This window comes from Leptonychotes weddellii, chromosome 1 (assembly GCF_054177405.1).
Source record: "Leptonychotes weddellii isolate Sample4059 chromosome 1, ASM5417740v2, whole genome shotgun sequence".
Taxonomy (NCBI): domain Eukaryota; kingdom Metazoa; phylum Chordata; class Mammalia; order Carnivora; family Phocidae; genus Leptonychotes; species Leptonychotes weddellii.
Genome location: NC_138369.1, coordinates 186,746,837 through 186,763,030, shown reverse-complemented (window position 1 = coordinate 186,763,030; position 16,194 = coordinate 186,746,837). Strand labels below are relative to the sequence as shown.

General features: G+C 44.7%; 1 protein-coding gene and 1 pseudogene across 1 annotated transcript in view; one reads left to right on the top strand and one right to left on the bottom strand.

The window, feature by feature from the left end:
• Positions 1-6,371: 6,371 nt before the first annotated feature.
• Positions 6,372-6,446, bottom strand: LOC115938694 (U4 spliceosomal RNA; annotated as a pseudogene).
• Positions 6,447-7,376: 930 nt separating this feature from the next.
• Positions 7,377-16,194, top strand: part of KCNJ15 (potassium inwardly rectifying channel subfamily J member 15) — a 24,754-nt gene continuing 15,936 nt past the window's right edge. Inside the window, exon 1 of the mRNA XM_081799995.1 lies at positions 7,377-9,049. The gene's annotated coding sequence lies outside the window, so the exon portion shown is untranslated. The remainder of the gene's footprint in view (positions 9,050-16,194) is intronic.

Here is a 16,194-nt window from a genome sequence, read left to right as displayed (position 1 = left end):
TTCAATCAGAAATTACCCTTGTAATTATTTTTTGACATCCTTCATATTTGTTTTTGCTGTCGAGAACACATAGGAACATTAAAAAAGGTAACTTTCTCCTAGGTTTTATAAGGAGAGGAGAGTGACAAAGCGAAATACTATGAACTTGGCATACAAATGAACCATGCTCTGGAATTCGGGTGGGTCTAGGAAAAAGTACAGACTCCAGTGGAAAACATACATGGGTGTGTGAGAAATCCCTGTAAACTATAAATTGAGTACATACTGCACAGGCTGGTATGGAAAGAAACCACAAGACTCTCTAAAATCAGGGAAAAGGAGACAGAGAGGAAGTTTGGCACCAAAACACCAGGTGTCCCTGGGAGTCGGGGACGTTTGCAGTTAGGAGCGGTCTTGCTTGGATTTATGGAACCTGACTATCATAAGCATCGATCCGGGTATCTGTTAGCCAGCATTCTCCACCACTGAGCTCAGTTTCTTACGCTCCTCTCCCACCTCTCCTTACCAAGGTCCCCTGTTCAGTTGCTCTGGATTCATCCTCACCTTGTTGCCTTTGCCTGGGTGGTCTCTTTCCTTGAAGACGCTCATCTTTCCTTATCCTCCCAGTCTTGTTATCTACTTTCAACACCCTTCCTTCAAGGCCCATTTGGCTCAGCTTTCCTTTCCATGGAGATTTACCACTTCCAGACTCCCTGAATTTCCTTTTCTCTGGGCAGGACCAGACCAAGAATGTGTCTGTGCCACCAAGACCTTTTCATATTTGGGTCCCCATGTGTGCATTTATTCAGTGCAGGTTTCGCCCCTCACCCCAATCAGATGACAGCCCCTGACTGCCGGGAGGGGCGGGGTGCGAGGGGGCTGTCACATTTGACCAAGTGACAACTAGCTACCCTCCTCAGAGTCCTGCTTTGCACCCTGTGTTGGGTGCATTCAGCTGGCCATTTGTGATCCTAGTTCTAATGTAAGGCAAGCTTTCTTATCTCCCTTTTTTGAAAGGAGGGTGCTGAAAATCAGGGAGACCAGATACTTGTCTGAAGTCACCAACCCAAGTACCTTCCACAGGGCATTTTCCCTTGTCCTCTGGATGCGCCCATCAGGTGGGCCTTGGCCCAAGCTTTTAGACTTTAAGGACTTGCCCCTCACTGTCATACCAAAAGACCTGAGATTTGAACCCAAATCTGTCCGGCTCCAACCCAATTCCTTTCCACTATATCATGCTGCTTCCCTATCACCAAAATGCTCAAGATGAAGCTGAGCATGGAATAATATGGAACGAATATGTGGTGATTCATCCAATTTTGTCAAAATCAAGGGAAGATACCAAAAATCTGTAAATTGGACCAGAGCGCGCACGCGTGTGTGTGTGTGTGTGTGTGTGTGTGTATATACAGAGAGAGAGAGAGAGGACAGGTTTAACACAGGTGAACCATTCCTACTGTCCCTAAACTGTTGACATTGCTCAGTAGTTCCTTCCCTGAACTGTCATTCTTAAGGACGGTCCTATAAGGAAAATCCCTGAGGACTGAGCTGAGCACCATTTCGGTATTTTTCTAGCCAGAAAGCAGTGAGCCTGTGAACTATACTGCTTTCAATATGTAATCATCCACACCCTGGCGGTGGGCCTGGTCACTGTTATTCCATGCAGATAGTCCACATCCTGTCCAGAGGTCGTTATGGGAGCAGATTGGCAGAGAAGAAACATCTGTGGAAATGCATGTGGAGGTCATGGAAAACAAAGGTGCATGAGGTCCATCCAGTGTCAGGGAAATTTCTAGTGTGTTCCCATTTGTTTATTATAATTATCCACCACAGGGGCTGCTTCCTAGCCTGGTGTTTCAAAAGCAAACCACAAAACCTGTGACCTACCACCAGAATCAGGCCCATGACAGTGTGAGGCCCATGATAGCTTTGAGAGCTACTAAAATGTGATTCTTTTGTTGTTGTTGTTGTTTTAGATTTTATTTATTATTTGAGAGAGAGAGAGCACAAGTGGGGGGGTGCAGAGGGAGAAGTAGACTCCCCGCTTAGCAGGGAAACCAACACGGGACTCAATCTCTGGACCCTGAGATCATGACCTGAGCCGAAGGCAGATGCTTCACTGATTGAGCCACCCAGGCGTCCCCTAAAATGTGATTCTTGATCAGATAATTCTCCAAGGTTCTAGAGCCTTTGGAGAGAATTCAAGAGAGAGAAAGAATTTCTAGTGCCCCCCAGCACCTATGAAGAATGAGAGAATGCCGTACTGCCTTCCATGTGGTAGTTCTGCTTGGCAGTTTCTGTTGCCAAATAGCTTTTAAAAAAATCAGATACAGATACCGTTTTTGGCAAAGGGGCTGTCATTTACCCATAAAAACCAAAGCCCTGTGCTGGGAGTCTTTGCGGCCCAAGGGCTCTGCTGTTCATTCACGACGGAAGTGGGTGAGGACAGCTCGAATGCCCAGCTTCTGCCTCCTGGGGTAGAGGACAGGTTCCCACCCATTCTCTCAGCTATCACGTGAGCACAGAGCCTAAGGTTTGGACTGCACACACCCTCCCGGAGGCCCAGGATTCTTTCCTGCAGAGCCAGGTCCCGTCATTGCCACCCTGGATCTCCGGGACCTTCTTTCTGTTGAGCTGGGCCCTGGCACCTGGACTCGAGGTAAGACCCCCAAAGTGCTTCCCGCTGGTCATCCAGGGTGGTACAGAAGGAAGAGAAAGATAAAACACCCAAACCTCAAAAGACCAAGGAATTTCTGGAAGGTCCAACCAAAATGATTCATCTTGACCTCAGGCATAATTTTTTCCCTACTCTCTATTCTATTTCATTTCTACTAGCATGTATCTTACTGATTTGAAGAAAACTTCCACTTTTGAAATTTCTAGTGCTTAAATATGAATTAGCACAACTCTATGAGATTGCAAATAAAATACAGCAATAACTTTGTTAGGAAAAAGAGAGTAATACTTGTACTTTGTACTGTAAAGCCTGAAATGCCAATTTACTTGCATAAACAAAAACTTTGGGTATCAAACTGTTAATAATCCATCAAGCATGCTTCTAAAAATAGCTATTAGCTATTAATTCAGATTAAATTTACAAATAAGTAACTTGCAGAATTAGTGCTGAGTTTTGAGCCTTAAAGACCTTGATCTCAAGGACGCGGTATATGACAAATGCAGCTGTGTGAACAAGCACACATCCTTAGGCATATTTCTTTCAATATCATGTATCATATTATTCACAAACAGCATTGCATGTGAAAAGTAGTAAGATGTTTAAAATATTAAATGACAGTAGCTAGCTAGTAGCCTAGTTATCCTTATTGATTGTCCAGTTGAGCACAGTTTACCTTGGGCTTTTAGGACCCACTTAAGGCCTGAATAACTCTTACTCACAACTTTTGAGAGTGAGAAAGATCCTACATATATTGCTATAAATTCATCTTATCTCTGAGAGACGACTTACATGTGTGTAACTTTATTTAACATCCCTAGCTATTCATTCTAATACTTGAAAAGCTCCTTTTCTTTTCTTCCTTCCTTCTGCCCACCTTCTCTTCCTTCCTTCCCTTCTCCCTCCCTCCCTTCCTTTCTTCCTTCCTTTCTTTCTTGATATCTTTTAACCAGTGTCTCCCCTTTTCCCAATATTAACAAAGCAATTTCCCCAGCTTGCAAATATTAGGACCTTTTCATCTCTAATAATTTTCTAGTCAGTCTGTTCCAATGTCCTATCAATAACTTATCAATTACCCATGACACCTGAGATCTCTCCCACCAGAATTTAGGTCGTGAATTTTCACAGGAAAATTTATTTTTAAAACCAGGGTGGTCCATAAGACCAAGGGCTTAGTTAGCCCAGAGCCGTGTTAACCTGGCAGCTGCGTTGTTGAGCACCAACAGCTACACATTCAATGTACACGTTAAAGAAGTAACTGAAGTTTCAGAATTTCGCGTGCGCTCTGATGTTCACCGCTGCCCATGCTGAAGAGAGCTTGGAGGCCATTTCGTCCAACCCTCTCATTTTACAGATGAAGAAAACAGGCCTAATTGATAGCTGGCAGTACTAAATTATAGCCCTTCTAAAACTCAATAGCAGAGTTAGTAGGCTTCTTAATGTGCTCAATACCATATGGATCCCACGAGCTGATGAGTGTGCTGTGACCTTGAGCATTTACATTCTGTGGTTTTCAGATGTTTATGTTTCTAACGTCGTATTTGTAATCCCAAGGCCCAGTAACCTTTTACCGCAGAGGCCTTGCCAGTCCCCAGTTTTGGGCACCTCCCTTCTTCCATACTCAGCCAGGGCTCCCAGGCTGTGCAGTATCCGCAAAGTCACAGCAGGTGCTGCTGAGAGACCAGGTCCTGAGTGAGGGCCTCATGGGCCCTGTGGCCAGTTGAACTCCTTTCTTCATCTCTTGTCTCCTCTCCTGGCCTCTAGGGATCGAGCCCAGATCCTTCCACCTCCTTCAGCCCTGCTCATCTTACCCCAAATGACCATAGCATCATTCCCTGGACTAAGAGAACAGTTCATCAAGCTTCATCCTCTACTGCTTAACATTTTTCTATAGCTTTTCCTATCTCTCTTTCCTGTCCCGTCAACTGGAACAGAAGCTTTATGAGAATAAGCATTTCATTTGTACACTGGTATCCCCCGTGTCTGGAATAGTCTGGAAAATAGTAGGTGCTCAATAAATACATGTGCAGTGGGTATAACCTTTCCTCTTTCCCTCCCGTCTTTGGGAAACAGGTGTCCCCCTCCTTTCTAGGACTTAACCCCTGGGAGCATCAGCGTCTCCTGTCAACCCTCAAAACTTTGACCTCTAATTCATATCCTCTTTCCTGAAATCTTATTTCCTTAGTTGTCCACTCTGCTGAACTTACATTGCTGTCCCACCATCTGTCTGCCCTTTCTCCAGCTGCTTTGCTGGAAAGTCCTCTCTCCTTCTCCTCAATGCAGTCTCCAAGATTCTGCCCTCATATGCCTTCTGCTCTTGGTATTTTTCTTTTATATAGATCTCATTGACTCATGTGGTTAACTTTTCGAGTCTTCATCATGAGCCCCAAATTTATTTCCTAGAGATGAGCATCTCAATGCAAACATGATGAGGGCCAACCTCACAACGTTGCCTTCAATACTCTCTGCTTTTCATGTAAGTCTTCCTCTTCATCCAGGGACCAAACCCCAGAGACCTATCAGCTCCACGTCCCCTGCCACCATCCCACATCTAATAGCTGTGTGAATTTCCTCTGTTGGTAAGCCAAGGTGGTGATGCCCTTGAGTTCATGCATTGCTTAGCGAATTTAACAGCATCCCGAATAATGTCTCTATCGCTACTCTCCCGATCTCCACCTGTCTTGCTACATGAGCCTGGCTTCTTTTTACCTGTTGAAACGATTCAGTTTGATCTCCATGGCCTTTTAAGATCTACTGCCAGTATAGCTTTTAATCTGTCTTCATACTAACTTTCTTGAGGTACCACAGTGATTCTTAACCATCAATACACATTAGAAGCAAATAGGGAATTTTGAAAAAGTACCAAACCTCAGGCTCCAAATAATATGTCCCTCCTTTCCCTTTTCCTAATGAGAGATTCTGATTCAACTGATACGTAGGGAAGCCAAGGTACCAGGGCACTTAAAAATTTCCCCAGATGTTTCTTAGATGCAGCCACGGTTGAGAATTATTGATATAACCTATTATCCAATCAAATGAACGTACTCAGGAAAGTACTTTGCCTCACATCCTACTTTTGCTTGGGCAATTCCCCTCACAGACAATTCCCTTTTTTTTTATTTCCTCTTCCTACAGAAAATGCATGAAGACTTCTCTGATTCTTTCAGTTGGAAAGAATCAATCCTTTCCTGGAAGTTTCTGTATGTTTCTATGTATTACATTCATTCATGTCAGCTGGGAAGACACTGAGTTAGATAAGGACAGCATAGAGTATTAGAATAAGACAAAGTCCCTGTCTTTATGTGGCTTACAGTGGGATAGGAGAAACACATGAGCCAGTAAATAACATAAGTTTTGTGATAGAAGTCTGTAAGTGTCCACAAGATAATGTTTAGCCAGAAAGGATTCTATTCTGCTTGGTGTTATAATAATTCATGTATACGTCATCTCCTCTATTAGATGGTATAATTTGAGGACCAAGACCAGACATGAGACCGCGTTTTCTTATAATAGTGTTAAATGTTTGCTGAATGAGTGACTGAGTGAGTGAGTGAATGAATGACATGCTGGTCATTAGGCATCAATGGGGAGTAGCAACAGCTTCCAGGAAATAGTGGCCGGGATGGAGGGGTTGTCACCACTGGAGTTTAAAAACCATGTCATCATCTTTAATCCTAGGCTATGTGTGAGTTTTACAGTTTTCCTCAATCATCCTTTCCATAGTTTATTTAATTAGCAATAATCGCGCCTCGGATAAACCTCATTGGCTACGATACTGTCACTGCGCAAAGCTCCATAGTTTATTTAAAATGGTAATAGGAATAGCATTAGAAACTAGGTCCCATTTCTCATGACGGAGAAGAGGGTAATGGTCCGCCCAAAATAATAACTTAGCCCCTTTGGTTTTAATAAATAAATCCTGGAGATCAAATGTGATGGTTTGATGGATAAAGAGAAGAACTGGAGGAGATGAGAAGAAATAGCTGCTCACCCTATTGATCCATGAGCCTTCCCTCCTTTCGTTCTGACCTTACCATGGTCTTCAAGTTAAGTCCTTGGGCCTCTTAAAAAAATATTTTAATATCTTTAAGTTAATGGAGACAAATAGGATTCTGCAGCATCCAGGCTAATGTTGTGTATGTGTGTGTGTATGTGTGCATGTGTGTGCATGTGTGTATGCGGTAGGCAGGGTAAATAAGGGAGGAACTAACGCACATGGGAAAGTAATTACACTTCTTTAGTGGAAACCTTTAATCTCTTGAGGAACTACAGGTATGATTAATCATTCCCTAAAAAGGAAGCCATCCTAGGGGAGAAAAGCCATATCTGAACATCCATGTTCTCCTTAAGGTCACCCGTGAATCACAGCGTGAGGGTCATCAGCGGAGGAAGCTGAAATGGTCAGGCCAGCTTCCGGGAGCATCTGAGTCAGGACAGACAAAAGGAAGTGTTTCTTAACCCAGAGAATTGTAGCACAGTGGAAACTCACTTCCCACAGAGGTGGAACAATGTGTAACCACAAGTCACTTCAGAGAAGGAATTCAGAGAACATCACGTGTACTGATAAATGGGTTGAAACTGCTCACATGTTTTGGGTCATGTCTTTGACCTTTATTCATTCTTTAGCTTACAGATCGATTATTAATCCATTTATTGATTCATTTGTTGACTCATTTATAGAGTGATGAGGATAAGTCATCAAAACTTTTCTTCTTTTTTTTTTCTTTGAGCACCTACTATATATATCCAGGACTGTGTTACTGGTGGGTACAAAGATGAACATGGCCCAGTCCCTGCTCTCAAAGAACTCACCATCCGGAAGGGGAGTTGAACGCATTAAGAGAAAGTCATGATGCTGGAGTCAGGGTACTGCTGGCATGCGTTATAGTGGGGAAGGAGAGGCGGGGTCTTAAGTGAACCCCCAGTGGGAGGAGTTAGCCGGCTGAACCACGGGCGTTCAGCTAAGGGATCTCACACTAGGATGGGCTTCTCAGGCAGCCGAGACACTGGGAAGGCAAAGGCAGGTAGAAAGGTATGGGGCAGCATGCAGCATGCAGGGAATTGAGAGCAGTTCATCAGCACTGAAGCATGGACGATGGAGAGAACATCCAAGGATGTCACCAAAATGGTAGCCAGGTGTTCTCACTTGGAAAACTCGGACGTAGGGTAAAAAGCTTAGACTTTATCATGTAAGAAATGAAAAACAATTTGAGGGCTGACACAGGGAACCGACATAGACATGTTTTCATTCTTGAAAGGGAGATTGGCTCTAAGAGGGAGCCAGAGTGAAGAGGGGCCGAAAGGAAGCCAGGGACGCGGTGAGCAGGGTGAAGCCTTGAAAGGGCGGAGGAGCTGGGGATGGAAACAAGGACTGTTCTGGAGACAGAACCGAAGACAATGGGTTGTGGTTATAAAGGAAGAGGGGAAGGGAGGCAGACTGGCACGAGGCTTGGGGGACTGTGGAGCCACTCACAGAAAGGACACGGAGGAGGAGCACCTTCTGGGTGGGGTGCTGCATGGCAGGACTGTACACTTCCAGGGAAGGCCGACTTCGTAGGCGGGATCCCTCCTGCATCTTCCCACAGTAAGCGGGGGTGTGTGTTACAGGGGACGGAGGCAAAGTAACCTTTTCTCCACTCAATTCATCGATACACCAATACGTAAGAGCATTCATTTTGAGACCCATGGCTGCTTTTTCTAGCACTGCCAGACTCTAAGCTGCCTTTCTTCCATAATTCATTCATTCATTCATTCATTCATTCATCAACATTAAGCCCCTGCTGAAACTTTGGCCTCAGCACCCGCAATATAAGGTATGACAGCTTATATTCCAATGAGGGGCAATGAAGTGTGACGCACAGTGAGCTGGATTTTGAGTCAGACCGACCAGGATCTAAATACTGTCACCACTACTGACGAGTCGTGTGGTCTTGGGCAAACTTCCTACTTGTCTGAGCCCCTTATTTTCACTGGAGTTCTACCAGTTACTCCACCGTTTGGAGTTAAGGAGTAGGAACTGCCAACACAGTGCTGGTCACGTGTATGTTCTCAGCTAATGGTTGTTGGTAATTTGATAAGTGTTACTGCAATGAGATATACATAAGGAAGCAAACAGTTGCACCACTGAGGTAAAAATTGCGAGAGACAGAAACACAGGGCCCGGCCGGGGAGCATGTAGGGAAATCCGGGGAACAGGGGAAGCACCTGCCTAGAATGAGCAGTGTCTCAAAGGTAGATAAGAGAAAACAGGTGAAGAAAGGGAGAGAGCTTTCTAGCAGATGACCTGGGATGTTTGGGAGCATTGAATCAATCAACAGAGGACCAACCCATTAAGGCAACTGTGAGTCATTCAGCGTGGCTTGTGCAGGCTGAGGAACAGCTGGTGCCAAGGCAGAGGTAGGTGGCACAGCTCCTGAAGGGCACACACACCATGTGCAGAAGGTCAGGAGCTCAGGCCTTGGTTTGTAGATAACCTGGGTTCCTGAGCTGGGCAGTGGAGGAGCGCTTTCCGGAGATCACCAAGGCTGCACCCTGAGGAATGCTTTAGAGGGATGGCCACTGGAGACAGGGACCTGGTTACGAGCCTGCTTCAATCCCCAAAGAAAGAAAGTATGTGCCTCGAACCCAAGGCGATGGTGGTAAGAAGGGAGAGGGGCAGCTTCAAGGTATCCCAAGCTTGGCTGCGAGATGCAAGGCATTCTCCTTAGCTGAACTTTTTGTCCCTCCCCACAACCCAAAAACAGCAATTTGGCCTTTCTCATTCCATGAGGGTTATTTACCAGTGATCACAAGGATACAAGAGATGGCACACAGGGAACACAAGGATACGTTGCTTGGCAACCAGGGTCCCGTTCCCAGCTCCACCCTCTGAAAATGGGATCTTTCCTGGAAAATAGGGCTGAAGACAGATGCAAGATAAAACGTTAAGAATTGGCCTACTAGGTATAATTCAGGGGCCACCTCATGTCAAGTGGCCAATGTCGTCGCCCCTTAGAACTTCCTCTTTCGTCCTCTCCACGATCCTTGTTAATCCCGAACACATGCTCCCAGGCGTTGGGGTGTTCGACTCTGAGTCCTTTTGGGCTGCATTATGTTTGTGGGATGTGGGCCTAGATTCAGAGGAAGCATCGTCTTGATCACACGTCGCTTTTCCCTGACACCAGCCACACAGGATAGAAGATGCAGATATTTGAAAATGGGTTCGCAACTGCTATTGCAGAGTACAAGGTGGCTCAGAAATTGAGCTAAAGCTTGTGGTTCAAATTAGGCCAAAGTAGTCTTTTGAAAGTTGCACTGGGACACACCAACGTGAATGGCCAGGTACACTGTGAATTAGGAGAATCATTTTGTTTGTCAATAACGAGTGTGTGTGTTTTAACTCACAAGTATTCATTGAGCACTCTGTGTATTTTTCTCCTCTTCCTTTGGACAAAGAACATTTGTAACCCACTGACTCTCAACACCAGGGTCCCATTAGGGTGAGGGTGTATGGAGGTAGCTCTTTCTAGTCAGAAACTTCTGACTTAGTTTTCTTCAACTTACCATTAGCACCGTGGGATCTTTGATGATAGGAGTTGTCAAAATGTTGGTTTCTAGCCATGCTTCTCATAAAGGGGGTTTCCAGATTTAAGCCAACAGAGGAAGAGAATTGCTGACTACAGGACTGGCTTATGATGCCCTTTAATGTTCTCTTTTTTTAAAGGAAGCCAGCTAGTGACCTTGAACTTTCTCCCATAGGTAAAGCTCCTCTTGCAACAGAGTTGTGTAAGAGAAATCAGCCTTCCTGGCCCCCACAGCTGGTGATGGCCATCCATGGGAAAGAACAAAGTTCCCGAAATCATTTTCTATGTTCTGTGTTGTGTCATTCAGATGAGGAACTGTGGTTGCAAAATGCTGAGTGCAACCCCAAGTGTAGCTACCTCATTGCTGGGGAGCTTGCTAGAAAGGCAAATTCTCAGACCTCAGCCCAGAACTTCTGAATCAGAATCTGTATTTTAACAGGACACCCAGGGAATCTGTCTGCACATCAAGGTTTAATAAGCACTGGTCTAAAGCAAAGGATTGAAAAATGTACAGCCCCCCCTCCACACACAGACACACACACACACACACACACACAAGGACATTTTGGGACCTAAAGGCATGATACATACACTTTTTGTCCTGTAATAATATATTATGTACATTTTAAAATATACACAACATATAAACACTGAAAAGGAGGAAGTAAAAACTCAATTTGAATACTTCTATTCCTTCCTTGCTCTTGGATTCCTGAGACACAAAATGTCAGAGACTCCCGTTCTAAGGAAGCAAACGGAAAGCCATTGCTGAAAGGGACTTAGAGCCTTCTATATATGACAGCCAGTGTGCTTGAAACCTCATGGAACATGAAACCATAGGAAGTAATTTGTTAGGCTAAATTGAATATATTGATGCCGCTCATGCTTGTCAATTACATCAGTGTGAGAAATATAAAACCCATTTTCTCTTCAAGGCCAGATCCTGTAGGATATTCTTTGAGCTATGACTCAAAATGGAAAGTCTAAACCTTCATTTCTAGTTCGGTGATTCAAGTCAGTGGTGGATTTGTACCCCTCTCTTTTCTGAGGTGCCTAGCTTCAGACTGGCCTCCCCTCCGACCTACAACGTCAGTTCTCGTATCTTTAAACGAGCTTCATCAGTTACTAAATCCGGACAGCTGGGAGTTCGCTTGCGTGGCATCTTTGTCTGCCCCGTTCTTCCCTCAGACACGAAGACCCTACATGTGGCAGGACTTGTGTTGGCTTTAGGGTTAAAAGATAAATTAACACTGAGCCTGGTTTAAGGAGAAACAGGGGTCGCAAACACATCACTATAGCAACTCTTAAATGTTATCGTGAGGTGGGAACAACTTACAAAAGGCAGAAGGAAGAAGCAAGAGGAACTCTCCCTGGAAGCTGAAGGGGGTGATGTTTGAGCTGGGCCTTGAGGGATGAATAGGAGGTTGCCAGACACAGGGTACAAAAAAGGAATTTGGTGTAAAGGGACCTGCCTGAGCGAAGGCATTGGGCGGGAAACCTGCTTTATCAGCACGCCTCTTGAGTGAAATGCAAACTCTCCTAACCCACTCAATTAAAGGAAGCCTTAAGCTGACATGAAATAATAACTCTGAACACTTACTGAACACTAGGTTCTTGGAGTCGTACTATCTAAACGTCTCTGAAAGTAAATTATTTCATATGGTTTGGCCACAGCAGTGTGTGGAAAGTTTCTCAGTAGGGTACAATAAGTACTTCTCATTTACAGTAAAATCTGGAATGTTTGGGAATGATCTGTACTAGGGAAATTGAATTTTCAGATTAACTCCATAAAAATGGAAAGTGTGGTTGAAAAACCTTCCTAATTTTGTTTTCCTTTGAAGAGATAACTGCTATTAACATTTTAGAGGCATTTCAGTTTAATCTTACCTAGAAAGGGAAACACAGAGCAAATACACTGTATGTCCAGCTTCATCAAATACCTGTTTTTAATTGAACACGTTTAGCACTTTGCCATGGTTTTTAAAGACTGCACAGTATATCGGCTTATAAATATTTTATAAATTTAAAATCATTTCTACCGTATTGGCGATGCAGTTTGATTTGAATGTTTCAATATTGTAACTAATGTAGAAGGCATTCTTGTACATAATCCCAATGCACACTTCTTATTAATTCTTAGACATAAAGTCACTGGGTCAAACAGTATAAATAAATAGGTTTAAACTTTGAGCATATTGTCAATTGGCACCAGAAAAAGCTACGGCAAATGACTCTCTCAAAAGCCATATATGAAGCCATTCGCCTCTGCATGCTTGTCAGTATGAACCATTGACATGTCTTAAAAATCTTTGATGACCTGACCAGTGAAAAGCTGTGTTCCTTGGACCCGTGGCTCCCGGGTCTCCTACTCTGCCAGGCTCCTAGGCTGCCCAAGGCTCAGACTGGGGCTGCTTCTCCCATACTCCATGTCTGGGAGAATCTCACCCACTTACATGTTTCAAATTCTATTTGCAGCCTTCAACATTAAAGGCGGCCCTCCAGGGGCGCCTGGGTGGCTCAGTTGGTTAAGCGACTGCCTTCGGCTCAGGTCATGATCCGGGAGTCCCGCGATCGAGTCCTGCATCGGGCTCCCTGCTCGGCGGGGAGTCTGCTTCTCCCTTTGACCCTCCCCCTCTCATGTACTCGCTCCCTCTCATTCTCTCTCTCTCTCAAATAAATAAATAAAATCTTTAAAAAAAAAAAAAAAAGGCGGCCCTCCTGCCCAGCTCTCTCTTGTGAACATCAGCCCAGACCCCAGGTCTTATCTTAGACCTGTCCTTTGCATCCCCCAGAGCTCCCTCAGACCCACCCCTGGAGGGCCTAGATCCTCCTTCTGTATTGAGATTGTATGCCAGAGAGAGCTCCACACACATATAATATCAAAGTGTTCGAACAGCATGGGATCTGAGAACATATGAATGATTTTTAAATTCCGGTGGAAGATCCAGTGTCCTCTGCATCAGTGTTCCCTTTAACCCCCTCACCCCCATCCCATCCACCCAGGAGGGCAGGAGCCATTTTTGAGACCTCACCTGCCCCCCCCACCTGTTAGAGGTGTCTATTGACTATCTGGAACAGGTAACTCAGAGCCCCTGGCTCCTCTCAGTCCACAGATGCTGTCCAGGCATCGTGACTTACAGCTTGGATTGCTGAAAGCATCAGCTAACCAGACTTCCAGCATCTATGCTTGCGTCCTGCCACTTCATTCTGCATGTTGTGTCAGAAATGATGACTTTATTTTTTTAAGATTTTATTTATTTATTGGACAGAGAGAGACACAGCGAGAGAGGGAACACAAGCAGGGGGAGTGGGAGAGGGAGAAGCAGGCTTCCCGCCGAGCAGGAAGCCCGATGCGGGGCTCGATCCCAGGACGCTGAGCCGAAGGCAGAAGCTTAATGAGTGAGCCACCCAGGTGTCCCAGAAATGATGACTTTAAAAGCAAGTCTGATCCTCTCTTCCTTGATTGAAACCCTGAGATGCTTCTCGTTCCCCTAGGATGGGGCTGATGGTCCTCAAGGAGCCCCCCAAGCCCTGCATGGTGTGGCTTTGCTCCAAATTCCTGCCTGACCCTGCTCTACTCCTCTACTCAGTGCCCTTCCCTACTTCCCGGAAGTAAAAGCTCCGTGACGCCTGGGGCCTTTGCAAATGCCATGCATCCCTCTGCCCAGAACACTCATCTCACTCCTAACCCACCTCCTTAACCTGTCTAGTGCTCCGTATTCTTTATGTCTCCACTTTAATGCCTTCCTGGGATCCCAGACTAGGATATATTACACACCCCATGTTCTATTCTCTCATCCATTCTTGAATGTCTCCCTAATTCTTCCCACAAATACCTTTAAAAATTCGTCTAATGATTTATTTAATGCCTCCCTTCCCCGCTCTACTATAAACTACACAAAAGCGAGGACCAAGCTAATCTTATTCACTGCTGGATCTCCAACACCCGGTGCAGGGCTTAGCCCATAACAGGAGCTCAGTAATTTCTTGGTGTGCAAATGAACGAACAAACACCGTCAAAATGTCTTCCGAGTTTTCAGCTTTTTAATTTTTTTGAGGTGTATGTTTATAAAGGTTGCTGTCTGGGGGGCAATGGTTTTTTATTAACTTGCAAGAACTTTCTATAACCAAAATATTAACCCTCTGCTGTTATCGTTGTTAAACATAATTCTTTTTGGTAAGTCATATTTTGTATGTTTTGGTTCTTGCAAACACAAAATGATAATAGCTCTTATATAATAAGTAGCGGGAGCAGGCAGAGCATTGTTGTGCTTTATGTATTATAACCTCACACCACCCCATCATGTGTAGGAGTTCTTATTGTCCCTATTCTGCAGGTGAGAAACTGAGGCACAGAGGGGTTAGGTAAGTTGTCGAAAGTCGCACAGCTACTATTAACAGAAGGAGAACTCTGTACTCTTAACCTTTGTGATGTTTCTGAAGAAAGGCTTGTAGCTTTTTTTTTTTTTTTTTAAGTACAGAGGAGGTAATATTCAACCTGACTTTTAAAGTACAGATGGGAGTTAACGGAGAAGGGGGAATGAGAACCTTTAGGAAGGAATGGCGTGTACAAGACAAGGAGCTTGGAGGGCACTGAGTGCACAGGGAAAAGGCAAGTATGCACCCAGGCTACATCCGGAAGGGAACAAAGATAAAGAGGGAGCGGAGAGCCCGGGCTTAATCAAGTCTTGAGCTTTGCAGAGGTGTGCGGGACTGGTCCTGTCAGCAGTGAGGGCTGTTGGAGGATTTACAAAGGGGAGTGTCCTGGGGATAACTACTCTGTAGATGAGTAGCTGTCTTTCTTCCTGGTAAGAATGAGGAGGAAATCACGGTCAGATAAAGCTGGGTGCTACTGAAAGTATATTTGCTGTAAAAATCCAGCTTCACAATTCTGAGAAGTGCAATGTGGCAGGCTCTGAAGACAGAGGGTTGTGTGTGTATCTGAGCTATCTTTTCCTCCTCTGGTTCCACGTAAGAAGAGACTGTACCGTCGCTTCCGAGTAGGGGGTATTGGGTTGTCCCCATGCACCAGGGCATGGTCCCTGCCAATGCCGGGCCATGCAGTGATGTCCTGCTGGAAAAGAATGAACTGCGGTTCTAATTGTTAGGGATCCTGGATATTCGTCTAAAAGAAACAAGGATTGCTAAAAATGTTAAGAGTGTCTATGGGGCAATCAGGCAAGGAGGATTCAAGATGTTGGCCTTATTTCTGTGACAGGATCAGAAGCACTACACTTCAGAGCCTCATTCACAACAGGGCTTAAACCCAGGTCCACGGAGCCTGGAGAGATTAGCAGCAGAACTGAGGGGTGCCCATGACCTAGGCTGGGGCAGGGGGAGGAGCGGTTTGTTGTCAATCACCTCTAACTAAAATTTATACTTTTTTTTTTTTTTTTTTACTATGAACGGGGAACACACTGCAATCCTACCAGCCGCAACTATGACTTGGACAGAGCAGGAGTCATGTTTTTCCACTTCACAATGCATTTGTTTCAGACACCTTGAAATAAGGTTTCGGCTCAGCACACCTTCAAAATACCAGCACTTATTAATTAATGCTTAAAAGAGAAGCCCAGTTTGGGTTTTTTTTAAAGGCTTTAATGAGTGCATTTTAATATTACTGGTGTCTTTTGTAATCCTCTTTATCTTATTTTTATCTATTTAAAACCATTCTGAGAAGGCAGTCCGACCCAAGGGACCACAACACAAAAATGGTCAAGGACCGCCCCCCCACCCCACCCCCCCAGCTGAAAGATTAAAAATGAGATTAGCTAGCTAGACTTTCTGACCGCTCTGGTGAGCCGTGCATGAAATGGCCACACTCTCATCCCACAATGATTACATTTGTCTTTAGGGTTCCTAGTACTGGGAAAGTCTGGATGGTTGTTCTCCTAAGAATGATACCTGTACATGAAACCCTGTCTTTAAATTTTTTGACCTTCTGAGCTACTCTTGAGCATACATTTGCTCTTCCCTAAG